General features: G+C 39.6%; 1 protein-coding gene across 2 annotated transcripts in view; it reads right to left on the bottom strand.

Moving 5' to 3' along the window:
• The window catches only part of LRMDA (leucine rich melanocyte differentiation associated), a 734,571-nt gene that overhangs the window by 510,927 nt on the left and 206,343 nt on the right, over positions 1 to 17,301 (bottom strand). The gene's annotated exons all lie outside the window — the stretch shown is intronic.

Below are 17,301 nucleotides of genomic sequence, written 5' to 3'. Positions count from 1 at the left end.
TCCACATACCTGTGCCCCCAAACCAAAGTATATATTGCAAAACAAAAACAAAAACAAAAGTGCAGAACCAAATCTTTAAATAATTGAACCAAAAATATATCCTAAGCTGTATTAGGCACGAGACAAAATTGCTACAATTTGCATTCACACGCAAAGCTTTAAAAAAATGTTAATTGCACACCAAAATTCTCAGGGAATCATTAATCATATAATGCAGTTGGCCTGTTCTATTTGGTTGTGTTTTTCTTTACAATTAAGTTCAACCTGGAGGGAAAATATATTATTAGTTCTAAATAGTAAAGCCATATATGGGCAATATCTTGGGTCAAACTAGACATGAAAGCAAGCCCCCCCTTTTAGAAATGAATATAACAGACATGAGTAGCTAGGTTTGCCCATAGCATGCAGGTTGCATATAACCCTTGAGGAACTACCGGTACATCTGGTTCTAGAAGAAGAATCACAGGGCTGCTGTCTTCACCAAGGATGGACAAATCTGTCAGTTTTGGTTTCTCTCAATTTCTCTCCCCCACCCCCAATTTTAAATTGAGTTTGCCACGTCTCCACATCAGTTTACAATTATTTTTAAAATCCTCGTGAAAAGTCATAAGCATTTTAGTGCATAATTCTCCTGATATGCACATTTTGCAAGCAATTTCCTGAAGTAGAATGCAAATCTGCATGCTGCTTTCATTACTATATGCATATTTAGGCACAGCTTTCTTCGGCTACCCCTCGCCCCACGTGCATTTTGTTCACTTTTTCTTGGCTGAATAACTTCTTCACAAGATTTAGAGAAAATGCCTAAAAAGCCTACCTTTTAGACAAAAATAAAGCCTGTAAGCAGGCCTAATAATCACATACAGCGGTACCTTGGTTCTTAACACAATCCATTCCGGAAGTCTGTTCAACTTCCAAAACATTCGAAAACCAAGGCGCAGCTTCCGATTGGCGCAGGCACCCCAGAAACAATAGCCAATAGCCGCATCAGACATTCGGCTTCCGAAAAACGTTCGAAAACTGGAACACTTCTGGGTTTTCGGCGTTCGGGAGCCAAAATGAATGTTCGAGTACCAAGGCGTTCAAGAACCAAGGTTCCACTGTATCTGTTTACCCTGCCACTGTTTCTTTTCCATGGACTTCTTGTTTCCTTTGCACAACATTTCAGAACCAGGTTTCCCAAGGTGGTCAATACTGACTCCCTGGGGCCAATGGGACTGAGCAGTGGGTGAATATAGTCCTAGGTTCAATTTAAATAGTTAAATTTTAAAGTTAACAGTTCTATAACAACATAGGATAATGTGATATGATCACTCAAATGCATCAAGATTCCTTTTGGGGTTTTTTTTTGGGGGGGGGGGCGATACATGCACACATGGATGGTGTATTGATAAACTTAATTCATAACCGAAACAGGGGTAGGGAGAGAAAGATACTGAAAACTGTGGCAGTGTGTGGCTTCCAAAGGAGCCAGTTAAAGACCCTGAAAATACTGGTGCAGTGTTGCTTGCCATAGGGACACCCCAATTCAGGAGGGATGGTGATATGTTGCTCTAGAAAGACTAAAGCAAAAGAATAGGAGCCCAGGTTGAGGATCTCATCCGACCCCTGAAGATGTAACAAAGCCTGAGAAAATTCTATTCTTTCATTGTATTGCCTTTTTTATCTTCTGTTTTAAACTATCTTGAGCACATTGGCAGAAAGTAGGCATAGAAATAGATTCATAAATATTCTAGAATCTAGACCACATGCAAACAAAGGAAGTACAGTGGACCCTCCGGAAATGAATTAAATTCGTTCCAGGGGTCTGTCCGCAACCCAAAAATCCGTAGGCAGAGGCGCCGCTTCTGTGCATACGCACGCCGCGAAACCCGGAAGTATACACTTCCAGGTTTGCCGAAAGTTACGTACCCAGAGAAGTACGTAGCTAGAGGGTCCACTGTACAATGCATCACAGCAGCATGTTGTAAGGAACTGAACAGCAAAATGTTTAACAGGACAACAGCAAACAGGACAAATACCGGTAAAAGGTGAGACAAAGCACAGGTACACAGTATCTTACACGTGTATTGCTGATTTTAAAAATGAGATCAGGTTTCTATGACGTTGACTTTCTGAATGGATAAAAAGTGTACAGCTGTCTTGAATTTTCTCCAGTTTTAAACTGCTCTTATCTTAAAGTGGTATAAGCATTGTAGTGCACAACCCAACTTGTTAAAATTAAAAACCATCTTCTGCAGAAAATATTCACTAAGACAATTGCCCTTTGAATGGATAATATATTAAAATGGTATACTCCTGGCAATAACTTGAGATAGGGATTTATTTTTCACTTCTATATAGTTTCAGATAAAATTTTTGTCACCCGCTCCACCCCCTGGATAGTACATTAACTGTTGCATGAAAGATGTTTGGGACAGATACCCCTACTGTGAAATATCAGTCATTACTCCTGTGCTGAATTATAATCATATGCCCCTATAGAAATAGAAAAGCTATAAGAGACCATTTTGAGAACTCTAAATGTCTTATTTTGGAATTCACAATGGTTGTCAAGTTGCTACAAAGTGGATAAATCTCTGCAAATATATGGCTCACTTGAAAGTAAAATGTGATATGTGTGAATATGGAGAAGAATATGAAAAGTTACTAAGAAATGACAAATTTATCAATCCGATATGACAAAAAAGCTCCCTTAGGAATATATATATAAAAGATCAAGTTGAAACATGTGTTCTCTTCTGAAGAAGCTGTTCAAACAAAAGCTAAAGCCAACACTATTTCACTGACACAAGGCGATCACTTACTGGTTCAAGGCCCAACACAATGAAAGGACAAAACACAATCACACCCAGAAAGCAATTGCTTGATCAAAGCATCATTTGCAGAATCAATAGTAAACTGCAACAAGGCAAAGGTAAAACTATCTCCGCTGCCTTGTGGCTATACTCATTTGTGAGAAAGGCTTTGGGAGTAAACCCCAAGGAAAATCTGTACCCACTGCCTTGGGACATATTTAGGAGAAGAAGCTGCTACCCAAAATGGAGATGTCAGGGATTGAAAATATGCTCTACTACTGAGCTGAGGCCTTCCCTCAATCCCATCACAGCCATGGATTCACTGTGCAGCATTTGAGAAGCTACTAGGCTATAGCTTAATCTCAGCCTCCCAGTTGCAATATGGGGAATCGCAGGTAACAGGCCTTAGAAAACTACCATCAATCAGAGTAGACAAAACTGGCCTAATAGTAGGACAAATCATATCACTCTGAAAAAGTTACTTAGGGAGTCTGAATTGGGTGCTTTCATAGGATCATTTTTAATAAAAAGGGTTGTTGTTATATGGATTGCTGAAAGGTACATGAAAAGCATTGGAAAGTGCCATATGAATATTTCCAAGTAAGTATACTTTGGATTGCAGCCTAAATTTCAAAATACAGCTCCATTAAGCCAACTTTTATTTGTGTAGAAATCTCAACAAAAGCATGTCCAAAGAGGACATTGAGGTCAGGAGTACCAAGTGGTCTGCCTCGCCAGCAAATTTTTGGATGTTGATTCCTTTTGTGGTGGACACAACAGATTTCATCCACACTACAGTGGAACCCCGGGTTGCGCACGTTTGAGTTGCGAATGCCCGCCCCCCAGAAGTGTTTTCAGAGCACACATGACCTGCTTACGCTCCCCGGATGCGCAGAAGTGTTCTGCGCACTTCACGCATGCGCAGAAGCACTCAAATCATGCTACTTCCGGTTTAATTTTTTTTATGTGTTCGGGATACCCACACCCGCGTTATGCACCGCGACCTGGAATGGATAGTGTGCGTAACCCGGGGTTCCACTGTATTGTTGGAGTATCTTTAGAGTGCTGAATATTTTCAGGTCCATCTGTAACAGCAGAAGTAATTACTGCTGTCAATTTTCTTAGGGTTTTCAAGGGGGGGGGTTGCATTTAGGACAAGCCATGCAGAATCTACAGATAAACATCTTGTCAATAGCATAAGAGACCCTACCGTATGCAACATGGATGTAACTGCCCCTCTAGGGCAGAACTGGATCAACATTACAAGACTTCAACCAGGGTAATAGCTAAAGAGGGAGGAGGGATGCACAAGCCATTCATGCATGCTCTGGAGGGGCTTACTGTCCCTTGTCAAAAAGCAAATCTGGTTCATAAAAATTCATAAAAGAATGCTACAAAATTGCATTTTTTGCTGAACTTCAAAAACATGTCACCCAAGCTTGAGTTAAGTCAGGGGAACCACAGCCCAGGGGTGGGGAGAGGACAAAATGTGGCCCTTTGGGGCTCCCAAGACCACATACCATCTTAAGTCACATCCTTCACCAGCCCTCATATGCACCTACCTTTAGTGGTTTTGCCTGGCTGGAATATGGCCTTGAACTCTGAAGATGATTATGTTAATTTATTGCCTGCCCTTTATCCTGAGGTCACAGGTCAGGTTACAACAATTTGAAATGCAACATTGAAACCATTTAAAACAACTTACATGGGGCCCCTCTATATCTGGAATGTGCAGTCCTCTGCTAGGTTCAGCTGCACCTGTTACATTTCCAACTCTCAATTTGCTCTCCCAAAGATACAGGAGTCCTTGGGAAGAACTGGAGGTTTCACAGAAAAGAAAATACTAAGCTGGGGATTCCCACCCCCTCTGTTCATGGGGATGGTGAAAAGGTGGGGGAGGCAGAGAAACCTTCAGTGTATCTGCTCTACCATAAGATGAAATTCTATCTGTCTTCACATGAGAAATCTCTTCATTAGTGGCTACAAAGGTGAAAGCTCTGTCACAATCCTTCAGTAGCAAACAAAACTGCAACATGACTAACAGAAAATATTTTTGGTGCAACATCCTTGTTGTGAAATATACTGTAGCACAACAATAAATGGGAGATGCTTCTGTACAATCCCCATTTCAATAGTGCTTGTGTAGAAGAACATTCCCCAGGCTTGTACCTTCTGCTGATAGCCCATTCATGCAGCAATAATGTCAACAGCTGTCAATGAATAAACCAGCCCAAATACAGCCACCCTATGTTTCATTATCCTCCACAGCCTCTCTACATAAGTATCATCCTGGGCCTCCCTTCTCTTTTGAGGATCACAGGTGGCGGCAAGAAGAGTGGAATGCCCTCCTGTTTGTGAGTAATCTGTGATTGAGGACAATCTCCTAGCAGGGAGGTGTGTGCAATGCCTGGCCCACAACTGCACAGAAGCTAGGAAAAGGCTGGCCCATAAATTAGCATAATTTGGAATAAACCTAATTTGACTTATATGTAGTTAGGGATTTTTTTTAAAAAAAATATTTGCTTTAAATTTAAAAATAACAACATTAAACATTTATCTGATTTCATGTTTGGGAATATGCTGTATACCAAGGAGAACTTTATTCAGTGTAGAACATTTTGCCTTTTTAATTATTAGCAAGCGTTCTAGCAACTGAAGTCTAAACTCTTGCAAATCAGTTTTTAAAAATAAATAAAAGAAGCCAAAATGTTTAAACAAAGAAACAAACAAATAAATAAATAAAGTGCACGTGTTTTATGCTTGGTCACGTACACAGATTGGAAGATGGTAGGATCTCCAAGGATGTGTTCTACAGGTAGCTGGCTTCAGGCACCAGGCCCGATGGCAGACCAACTCTGAGTTACAAAGAAGTCTGCAAACATGACATGAAGGCTGGCAACATTAACCCCGCTGTATGGACATCCCTTGCAATCACAGTGTTTGGAGACAGACAGGTTGTGTATCCATGGCAATAACCTGAGGAGGAATGACCGCGGGGAGGAATGCAGACAGAAGAAACGTCACGGTGCACCTGTAGCAGCAAAACCGGACGCCCTTCATCTGCCTCACCTGCCATAAAGCATGTCTTTCCCATATCAGTTTCTACAGCCACAGCAGGTGCTGCAACTCTCCAACCATTTCACTTTACCCCTGAAGGTGGCTCTCTTCTATTGTCTCCTGAGACAGATGCCAACAACAATATTTTATGCTTCATGACTGAGCTGGATTGAAAGGTGCCTTTTGTATATGAAAGGTATCTTTTGCCTGCCTTTACATATTGCGCTCGTAAGGTGCATTGCAAGAAGAAAACTAAATTCACTTTACACAAGCATGGTTGTTGCTATAGAACCTACTTGGCACAGAACTGTGTGAAATCTACCACCACAACTCAACACACATGTTTATAGAAGAGCAGTAGCAACTATTCCCTTTGCGCTTGTGGTTCTTTGGACCCACCTCTTTGTAACTGGACTGCCCCCCTGCTTAGCATCTAGAGCCTACTAGAATGCAGCACTGCTTAGTTGTTTTTCAGATTAAATATACGGCATTCATGAAACACACACATTCTCTGCAGCAGATGTGGGGGGGGGGGAGGGAGTGGGGAGAGAGAAAGCTGAGTGTGCAGCCCAAAGCCCAAAGGACCCAATTTCTCTGTAAAAGCACCTGATGGACATTGTGACAACCTGATTGCCTTCCACCACCAATTTTGGGAACATGTGAAAAATACTGTGTGCTGCTTGCTGGTATGTGGTCCAAAATGACTCATAAATCTTCCTTTATCTCCGCTGTGGTGTTAGCAGAAAAGGATGAGTCGCTTTTCCCCCATCTCATTCACATGTCTATCTGTCTGTTACCCGTGCCCTTGAGCAAAGATTACTGATGCCCTACCTTTGATATATGACACATCACAAGCAGCAGCTTTTCATCAAGTGAATTAAGCTGGAAAATGCAAACCTACCTGCCAGTTCCTTCCAAACTTCCCACAATCCTTTTGTGCACTCCCCAACATGCCTCACATGAACAAGGTGAAGCCTCTAATACTGGCAAATTATAGTACTACGGAACAGGGTGTCGTTTACCTTTAAAATGCACTAAATTATTTTTAAAGCATTTTAAAAGGACACGCGTTCACTGAATGAATTACCAGTGATCTTAAAAACAAGGGGTGTGTGTGTGTTACTCTTGGGCCCTGCATTATTTGCACTGTGATCTTATATTGTTCATTATGATTTTGCTACAGAGCAAAATGGTTTTGCAGCATTGATCAATGGAGAGGATGTTGTATGTGTCGGCTGTCTTTTCTCCACACTGATACTTTATCAGCACTATCTGAAAGCACTGCACTTCTGTGTAAAAGATTGCATTATACATTAGAACAAATTTCCCCCTGCAAATTAAATCTGTTGCACTGCCTGTTTTCCTCATTTCTTTTGCTTCTCCCTTTTATCTGACACAATAAAATGCATCTGTAGGGTGCTGCACTCCCTGCGCGGTAGCTTTCAATCTTACAATTTCAGGATGTCAATTAGATAACTACGATGCTGCTAATTATCACATCCAACTCTCACCAGCAAACACCAATCTCCCCACTTGTGATTTTATTTGCTCAAATGTACTTTGGTCTGCATAATCAGCTAGCTTAAAAATCTCAGCTTAATGCTGATGGACTTAGAGCGCTCTTCTGCAAAATCAATAGCAATGCTGCCATCATCACCATTATATTATAACTATTAATTCATGAGCAGCCTTCATCTTCTTACAAAACGCATAACAATTGAATGAAATAATAGTTAAGTATTTATTAAACCTTTTAGTAAAACAAAATGACAGAACTGTAAACTTCCGCATGTAATTTTCACTGAATTGGCCTAAGAGGAACTTGTAAAAATAGGATTAATGGCACAAAACGTGTAATATATAAAAAATAGCCCTTAGGAAAAAGGGGAAAAAACATCAAGCAATTACATCTCTAGTACTGAAGGCTCCAGTATTATAGGGCAATATTTCCTTAATGTTAGACTTCATTAACCCTAAGATAATCTCTCATAAATTTTGTCCATTTTTAAAGTGAAAAATAAATAATGTTTATTAAACTACTGAATATGTTTATGAAAACAAGACATAATCTACTGCCATAAACTTCTTGTCTTTATCTGAATAATCAAGCTGCTCATAAATAAAATATCGCATAAAGTGAGTGCTAAAATTCATTACTGTAATAGCTGTGTTCATCATCTATTTCATTAACAACCCCTCCCCTTCTTGAATAAATGGATTCTTTGGTCTAACGGAGCAAGGCCATTTACAAGACAAAATACTAAGCTGCTTTTTCTCATTTTCCCTTATCTGTTCCTGACTTTCTTAAATTAATTCTTCCCCTAAATCTTATTGTTTTTTTCCCAATGTAACTCAGCACATTAAAAGGACTTGAAAGAAATGTAAGCTGAAGAAATGGGCCTATAGAGTATAAGTTAATTAGAGATCTAAGTGACTGGAGATGAGATTTGATGGCATGTAGTGTTGGAGTGAATTTAAGAAACTAATCTTCATTTAAAATGTTTGAAAACAGAGAACAAAATATGAGGGTATTGTAAAGTGCTAGATTTCCATTTATGCTACACTAATATTTTCATTCAAGCACTTAGAATCGTAGAATTGTAGAGTTGGAAGGGACCGTGGGGGTCATCTAGTCCAACCGACTGCTCAAACCCATGACCCTGAGATTAAGAGTCTCATGCTCTACTGGCTGATACAAAATTTGCTTATACTCAGCAAAAATAAAATAAAAAATTGAATAGGTGAAAATACATAAGGTGACATCCAATTATGTCAACCAGATTGCTTATGTAATGGGATGACTTCTCCTACACACACACACACACACACACACACACACACGGCTCTAGAAGGTTCTGCAGCTCTCTGGAGTACTTTTTGGGAATGTGAGGGAGGGAGGGAGGGAGGGAGGGAGGGAAGGAGGGGAGAAGGCAACAGAGGGGAAGAGAGTGGGAGATGTCTACTTGCCTGGCATTGGTTGACAACCATAACAAACACACATATATGAAATACTAAAAGAGAAACAGTTTCCATTGTAGTCAAACTACATATCTTGTTCTCATACAAACATTATCTAAAACCAATATTTAATAGCTGTGGTTAGATATTATGGGGGGTTTATTGGGTTGTTGTTTTAAATTTTGATTATATATTTTGTGGTTTTATATTTTGATTTTATTCTGTGAACTGCCCTGAGACCTCTGGGTATATGACAGTATATATAAATTCAATAAAATAAGAGTAAGAATAGAATTTCTACACAGAACTTGGAAAGGAAAACACATGTAATTTCAGTGCGAAATTTCGGCATAATACAGCCCGTAAACCTCCATTCATTTCAGTGAGATTGCAAATGGCTTAACTTTGGCCAGTGTAAAGGAACTAACACTACTGTACATTTAATATGCTCTGGGCTAGGCTTGACTTAAATTATGTCTATACAGAAATATGCTGAATGACTCATGGAGAGCTTCAAAATATTGCAGCACAGTTCTTCAAGCTTTTATTAACCCAAGAGGCCACTAAGAAATAAACCAATAATAGTTCCAGCATATGGCTAATAGCTGCTTGTGCCATCAGCAAACAGATACCCTTTTGTAAAGTTACATAACCAAGTTTGGTCTGGTGCAGAACTATGACAGGAATTAAAACCTCTTAATCAAAAATAGGTAATATTCAACAAGTTGTTCACATATCTAAGGATTTCAGTATTAATTATGGATATTCCTAACAGTGACATATATACATTTAGAAGGGTGACAAAAATATATATAAACAGGAAGTAAGAGGAAGAGATGATCAAATCATAGCTTTGATTTTTCAGATTGCTAAATTCATTTCAGGTTTTTCACATTTGAACTCAGCATTTCCAGGATATGAAAACAGCAAATTTATAGTGTATCTAACTGCTAATAGCAATGAAAATTGTCCATCTGGACAGTACTATGCAACAATCACAAAAATAAGGAGCAAAGAAATTATCTCACTACTATTTCTGGTACTAATAAACAATATTTGCAACTTGAAAGCTGTTATAGAAGAGCATTACTGTGTAGACAATATTCAAAATTGTGGCCACGCTACTGTAAGAAAAAAGGACCATTTATGTGAATATCACCATAATTATATATCTGATTGTATTTTACTTTAGCAAATAGGGAGTCTATTTCATTTTACTGTCATTTTTACACTTTGCACTTATTTTAGTCTCTTAATCTAATTTTTTTTTTCAGAGACCATTTTACTACTAATAAATGAAAGACATGAAAAATTAAATTGCATAATAAAGTAGGAAGGGCATATACTTACAAGATACAAGGCCCCTGAGAAATGCATACTCTGTCTTATGCTGGGGTGGTGGATTTAAAACAATGTCCACGTTCCCTTCCCTTCCATCCAACAGAGTTAGGTGTGCTTAAATCGTGGATTTCAATGGGCTGAAGTGCTACTAGCTTGGTAGTAGATTGTATGCAGTGCTTACACAATGCAGGCACCCCAAATTAGGTACAACAACAACAACAACAAACTTTATTTGCGTAGCCTACAGGCCATTGCATCAAAAAGACACAAATTACAGATACTGGTAAAAAGCCCTATATAAACCAATAAAATGAGCTGAATCAGAATTCAGCACACCAAATTAGGTAACATTTACCGTGCATCTTTCTGATCACCTAACCTCAAAAAGGACATTACCAAGCTTAAAAACATTCAGAACAGGGCAACCAAAATGATCAAGAGGTTGAAGCAACTTTCCTTTGAGGAAAAGTTGCAAGACGTGGGACTTCTTTAAGGCAAGTAAGGAGGGACATGGTGGAGATGTAGAGAAAGTAGATAGGAATAAGTTTTTATCTCTTCTTCATATAATACTGGAACTCGAGGAAATCCAATAAAGCTGAATCTTGGAAGATTCAGGAGAGATAAAATGAAGTACTTCTTCACTCAGTGCATAATTAAACTTTGCAAGTCACTTCCACACCAAACAGTGATAGCCACCAATTTGGGTGGCTTTAAAAGAGGATTAGACAAATCCATGGAGGATAAGGCTACCAATGGCTATTATTCATGACGGACAGGTTCTACCTCCATTGTTGGAGTCATTAATGCTTCTGAAAACCATTTGCTAGGAATCACTAGCAGGGCATTTGTTGGTGTACTCAGGTCCTGATTACAGGCTTCCCATGGGCTTCCGAGTTGCTACTATGAGAAAAAGATGCTGGACTAGATGGGCCTTTGACCTGATGAAGCAAAGCTCTTCATGTGTTCTTAATAACATTGATGTTGTTAATGGAACCATGTGCTACACACACGCACACACACAAAAATGGCAATGTGCTTTAAGGGGAAAGACTAGCTAAGCTGAGCTATAAAAAGACTTCCAGTTTTTCACTTATTTATATGTGTTGCTCTCAGTGACATCATCAGGCAAACAGCTACATAGAACTGTAATGCTCCTCGGTTTGGTAGTATTCTGTCAAGAATAGGAAAGCTGAACCACAAAAAGTAGGTCATACAGTCAATAATTACCCTCAGAGCAGCCAATTACAAAGGCAAGCTTGGGAAATTTGGCCTTCCTTACCCAGCTGCTCGTAGGAAGTCTACCTTCACACCTTAAAGCAGGGGTGGCTAATCTGCGGTCCTCCAGATGTAGAGAGACACAGGTGGCACTGTGGTCTAAATCATTGAGCCTCTTGGGCTTGCTGATCAAAAGGTCAGCAGTTCGAATCCACGCAATGGGATGAGCTCCCGTTGCTCTGTCCCAGCTTCTGCCAAACTAGCAGTTTGAAAGCATACCAGTGCAAGTAGATAAATAGGTACCTCTTCCACTGGAAGTTAAATGATGTTTCTGTGTGCTCTGGCTTCCGTCACGGTATTCTGTTGCACCATAAGCAGTTTAGTCATGTGGCCACATGACCCGGAAAGCTGTCTGTGGACAAACACCGGCTTCCTTGGCCTGAAGCGAGATGAGCGCCGCACTTAAACATCCAGGGGTCATTCACCTTTACCTTACCTCCAGACGTTCTTAAACTATACCATCCCTACAAAGGACCATTTTGTATTTCTCAAATTACAGTTTTAAGTGTTACAAATATGAATATAATATGTGAATGAGACACACCTTTTTAGAAAAAACAACAACCACATAATACAAGTATACCCAAGAGCCAGAATTTTCTACAGCTTCCTACTGAGTGTGAAATCAGTATCAGGTCTGTGTTTTCTAACATGTAATGAGTTAATTGTTGCTCAGGTATGCATTTGAACAGTGTGTGTGATTCTTTCCTTTTGGCATCCACCATTCTCTAGGTATGCTGTGTAATTATCACAAATGCCAACTTTTATCAAGATAAGATAGTTTTTCATTGATAATTGTTGTTTAGCATGCTTACCATACCTGTATGAAATCTGCATATATGCACATGAGAAAAAAGCTCATAACATCCAATAGAATGAATAAGAACTACAAAGCGCAAATATATAACTGCAAAACAGGTTTTGTACTCAAGCACATTTCTTTTACTTGTAGCTAAGAGCCTGCTAAATATTTAAAACAACAACGCAATACCAGTAAGTACACACTTTAAATCAGCATCCGGTTCACTGCATAGAATGAACAGATGTGATCTTATTAAGGTTGTAGTTTAGTTCAACAATAATTTGTCATATTTGACATATTCTTAAATTGCATATACCTGCCAAACTCATGTAGCAATTACAAGCTTGTGTATCTGGCACATTTTACATTATAGTGCCTAAACAATTTATGTAGTTGTGTGCACAAAACATAAGAAAAAATGTGGAATTCTCCTAACTGACACACCCACACCACCACCATCTAATGTTTCAAAATTCCTGGTACATGTATATGCTTTATGATACTGCCCAACTGTTTCAGCCCTCTAGTGACTGTACTTTAATGTGGTTCAAACAGCTCCAAATAACATCACAAAATGCTTAACATCTGTGAATGTTGGACCAGGCAACACTTACCGGTATTTTTTGGAAAGCTGCATTGGCCAGCTTTTAATAATAGATTTTGTTTTAACTTTGGGTTTGTTTATGGGTTTTCTTACAGAGGAAGAACACTTATGATTGTATCCAACGCAGCGTTCGAGACTCCCATTGTTCCAGGCGCATTTTGCGACAGGGAAATTTCATTAACGCGAGCAGTTTCTGAGCTCTGGGTGAAGTACTGTGTCAAAGATTTCAGATTAAAATTGCCACTGTTGGAAGGAAAGGGGGACCTTTTTCTGCCTCCCCACTTCCAGCCACTCTCTGAAGCTTTGTATTCTTGTTATAAAAAGTGTGCCTAGACACTCTATTGCAGCACCCATAATCTAGGTTTAAGGTGCCATTTAGCTCCTAGCATTCATATCTCAGTTTCTAACACTGATCCAACATTGTTGATCCATAGGTGGAACAGATTCGTATTTGTTCAGTGGAACTTCACCTTTCGCTCCTCCTCCCACCCACAATAATATCTGCTTAGGGAATCCTCCAGAGCAGATTTTGGGGGCACATTGGGAGGAAGGTTATAAGGGGGAGGAAAGGGAGGTGAAGCCCCACTGCATTGCATAATGCAAGTTTCCAACCTTTTAACAATTGTCATATCGATTCCATGATATAAAACAGAGGATAATTGCACTCTTACAATTTTCTCTAAAATATCTGCATCACAAAGAGCTTTGTATGCTAAATTATAGGAAACAAAATATATAGAAGCACTTCTATATATAGAAGTATTGTGGCTAGGCAGCATCACAAACTCATAGGTTTTATTTTCCTTAGCTTTCTATATATTATATTTTAAAGGTACTGAAAATACAGATTGTGCAGAATATTTCAATAAAAGCCAAGCATTCAACAAATACTTGAAATTATTATCCAGGTGCTTTAAGCTTGAAATATACTTTTGGGGAAATACATTTTGCTGTGGACTAGATTTTCACATTTGCCATGGTCCACCTTCAAACTAGGTGATGCCAAGCTAGTATGAAAGACTTTCATGAGGCTGTCCAAGTGGCATGATTTGATTCTGGTGCATCGTCATAACCTCCTGCCATCCGCTGCAGTTCTACTGGCCTCCATCAAATCAACATATTCCTCTCCAGTATTTCCGACCTATAATGCAGGGGTGCCAACTTGAATAAAATATTGGGGGGGGGAGTAAGACCCGCCCCACATAATCAACCACATGATGGGGCTCCTAGGAACTATATTTGTTAAGGACATGGCATCTAACATGTAATTTTTTTTGGGGGGGGGAGCCATGACTGTTAAATTGGCATAAAGGTAAAGGTAAAGGACCCCTGGCAGTTAAGTCCAGTCTCAGACAACTCTGGGGTTGCAGCGCTCATTTCGCTTTACGGGCCGAGGTAGCTGGCATTTGTCTGCAGTTTTTCTGGGTCATGTGGAACACTGAAACCAGAGCAGCGCACGGAAACACCATTTACCTTCCTGCTGGAGTGGTACCTATTTATTTATTTACTTGCAACTGCTAGGTTGGCAGGAGCTGGGACCAAGCAATGGGAACTCACCCCGTTGTGGGGATTCGAACCGCCGACCATCTGATCGGCAAGCCCAAGAGGCTCAGTGGTTTAGACCACAGTGCCACCCGCATCCCTCTATTGGTATTAATTGGTATAAGAGTGCTTTAAATGTATAGGAATGTGCGTGTGACACATTAGCTTTCGTCTAAATGCACATTCCTAAGCTACCCAGGCTTGCATTCCTGAGATATTATAATTATTTCACTTGTATCATTTATATAGAGCATCAGCATATAAACCTTGGAGAATACAATAATCTGTAAGCCAGTGTTTGAAAACTATGGATTTATTCTTTTTTATTTAGAAATAACATATGCATTATGTATGGAACTGCATGCATGTTTTTTCTTTCTTTCAAAAAAACCAACAGAATCTCTTAAGCAATGCAACATAAATTATATATACACATATATTGATCATTATCTGCACTCGGGTTTTTTTTTTTTTTTTTAAAGGAGGCTCTCTTACCTCCCAGCCTTTAGTATGCCAAGATGCGTTTCAACATAAGAACAGTAACAGTAAACAAAAGTCACCAATCTACCTAGTGAGTTATAAAACTCAAAAATGTGCCATAAACACCTCTGCCACTTTGTTTAGCATATTGCACTCTATGAAAACTGCTTTATTTGTGTAGTGGTAAATCTTTATGTATCAAAAAAACCGCTACAGAAGGCACAATACATAAATTATCAACAAGACACGAACATCCAAATAGTTAATCAAACAAATAGGACATGTAACAAAGAGAAAAGCTATAAATATTGACAACAAGCTGCTCCAGTCACACAAACATTCAATACTTCAGTTCTCAAGTGTGAGTTTTATATCAGTCCCTTAGAAACAGTTTGTATTCTCCAATAAATTTTTACAGTTGATTCACCTGCCTGATACCCTTCAGCCATTTCCTTCAGAAGCTGTCAAACCCGCCAACTATAATATATGGCCCGACCAACAAGAACAGCTGTAGCCATTCTCTCGGCTGGTTCCTGCACCCTGTTCTGCATAAAATAATACATCAAGATTAATTGATTTCCCGTCAGTCTCACAGAACAGAAAATTAATTTTCATGTAGCTATTTTCCCCGGCATATGAATTTTGTACATGGCAAGTAATTTAAGTTTTTAATTATTCATAAGCAAAAAAAAAGAAAAAAGGGGGGCACAACATATGATAAACTGAGCTCCTAAAAGCCCCAAGGACACAAACCAAGGCTTTGGTTTGTGCTGGGACAACCACAGTGTTCACTAATGCCTATATAAATAATATATGTATTAACATACATCTTAGTACAACACCAATTTCTCTCATTCTGACCCAAGACTACCAGGGTCACACAGCAGCAGTTTGTCAAAGCAGTTGCTTTCTGGTACATATGATGCACTAAAACCAGATATATATAACATGCCAGCCATATTGGATTGACCTCTTGTTGCCTCTCAAACACTCCCATCCCCAGAACACAAAGGAAATGCAGTGTTTAGAGGAGAATAAGTTCAAACACCTTATCAGAGCACAAGTCAAATGTATCCTCTCGGTGCGCAGAGAGAAATGTAACTGTTTATTACAGTATTTACATTCTGGGGTTCTGAAATATACTCTAAGAGGGCAAAGGGCCATTCAGACAAGTGTGATATTACAACAGTGTGTGTTTTTGTGGGTCTCCCCACCTGTGTATGTGACATTAAGCTGCCTTCTTTCAAACCACTGGCCTATCTTTACACTGCAATAAATGAATTTGCATATCATTCCAGTTTTGGCATACATGCCACTGTGCAGCACATGGTGTAAGTTTGCCTTCAAAACTTGATGATTACTAACATTTCTAGGTTTGCCCAAGGCAGATTGTCTTTAAGGACTAGGGGAACTGTCTAGGATGAATGAACAATACGATTCATGTGCCAACCATTTGCTGTGCGGCAGGGGCTGCAACTTGAAAAAAATGTTGGGGGGGGGGTGTCATCCCTGGCAAGCAATGCCCTGCATAATTGATCATATGATGTCACACACACATACACCCCATTTGAATGACAATGCCCATCAACTTTGAGGGGCAGCCCCGTCAAATATTTTCTTTTGGGGGGGAGCAAAGGGACGTTGGCCCCTAGGAGCTGACTCCTACGTTGTGAAGCTAAGTATTCTTGACATATAGACTAATTTGCTATAAAATCCCATGATACTTAGTAGACAATTGCAGCACTTTATTCAATATTGGCTTAAAAAACACACACACAAACCGAAATAAAATGATAAATTATTATTTTCCAGTGACTGCTAAGGATAGGCCAGCATCTTCAAAATCTGCCCCTGTTTTGTGAGTAACCTGATTTCTCCTTTAAAAAACCCAAAAAAACAGTTCCTTCTGCCTTACCTTTACCCCAGATGGTATGTGCAGCAGTGCTGCACAGTAGTGTGAGGAACAACAACAGAGACAAAAGGGTTCCCCTCAACTCCCTCTTTCCTTTCCAAGGTGCCCACTGTAACGATTAGCACCGTGTTGGGCGACAGGGCTGGGCTGCAGGGGGGATGCAGTATTCCCAGGGCTGCTGCTTATGTGAAAATCAGTTAAAAGCTGCACATTTTGCATGGATGCCTCAAAAACATGAGCACATCGTATCTAGGGGTGTGCAAGCTTCTTTGTGCTTTTCCGGAAAGGAACTTGATCTTTTGCTCCCTGCTGCAACACCATTCCAACAGGCACTAGGAGGGAGGGAAGAAAGGAAGACCTCCTTATTGCTGACACTGGTATTGCTGCTGCTAACGGGCCATTTAAAGTATAGTACTGAATCAGAGCAAATGGCAATCTGTTTAACCACGCTTGTTCCGATTATTTTATTTTATTTTTATTTTTTGCCATGGAACGGGTTTTCTGGGGGGGAAGTGATGGAGAAGGCAAAATT

The sequence above is a fragment of the Lacerta agilis genome, chromosome 5 (assembly GCF_009819535.1).
Source record: "Lacerta agilis isolate rLacAgi1 chromosome 5, rLacAgi1.pri, whole genome shotgun sequence".
In the NCBI taxonomy this organism is placed as follows: Eukaryota; Metazoa; Chordata; class Lepidosauria; order Squamata; family Lacertidae; genus Lacerta; species Lacerta agilis.
This window is presented reverse-complemented; position numbering and strand designations above follow the sequence as displayed.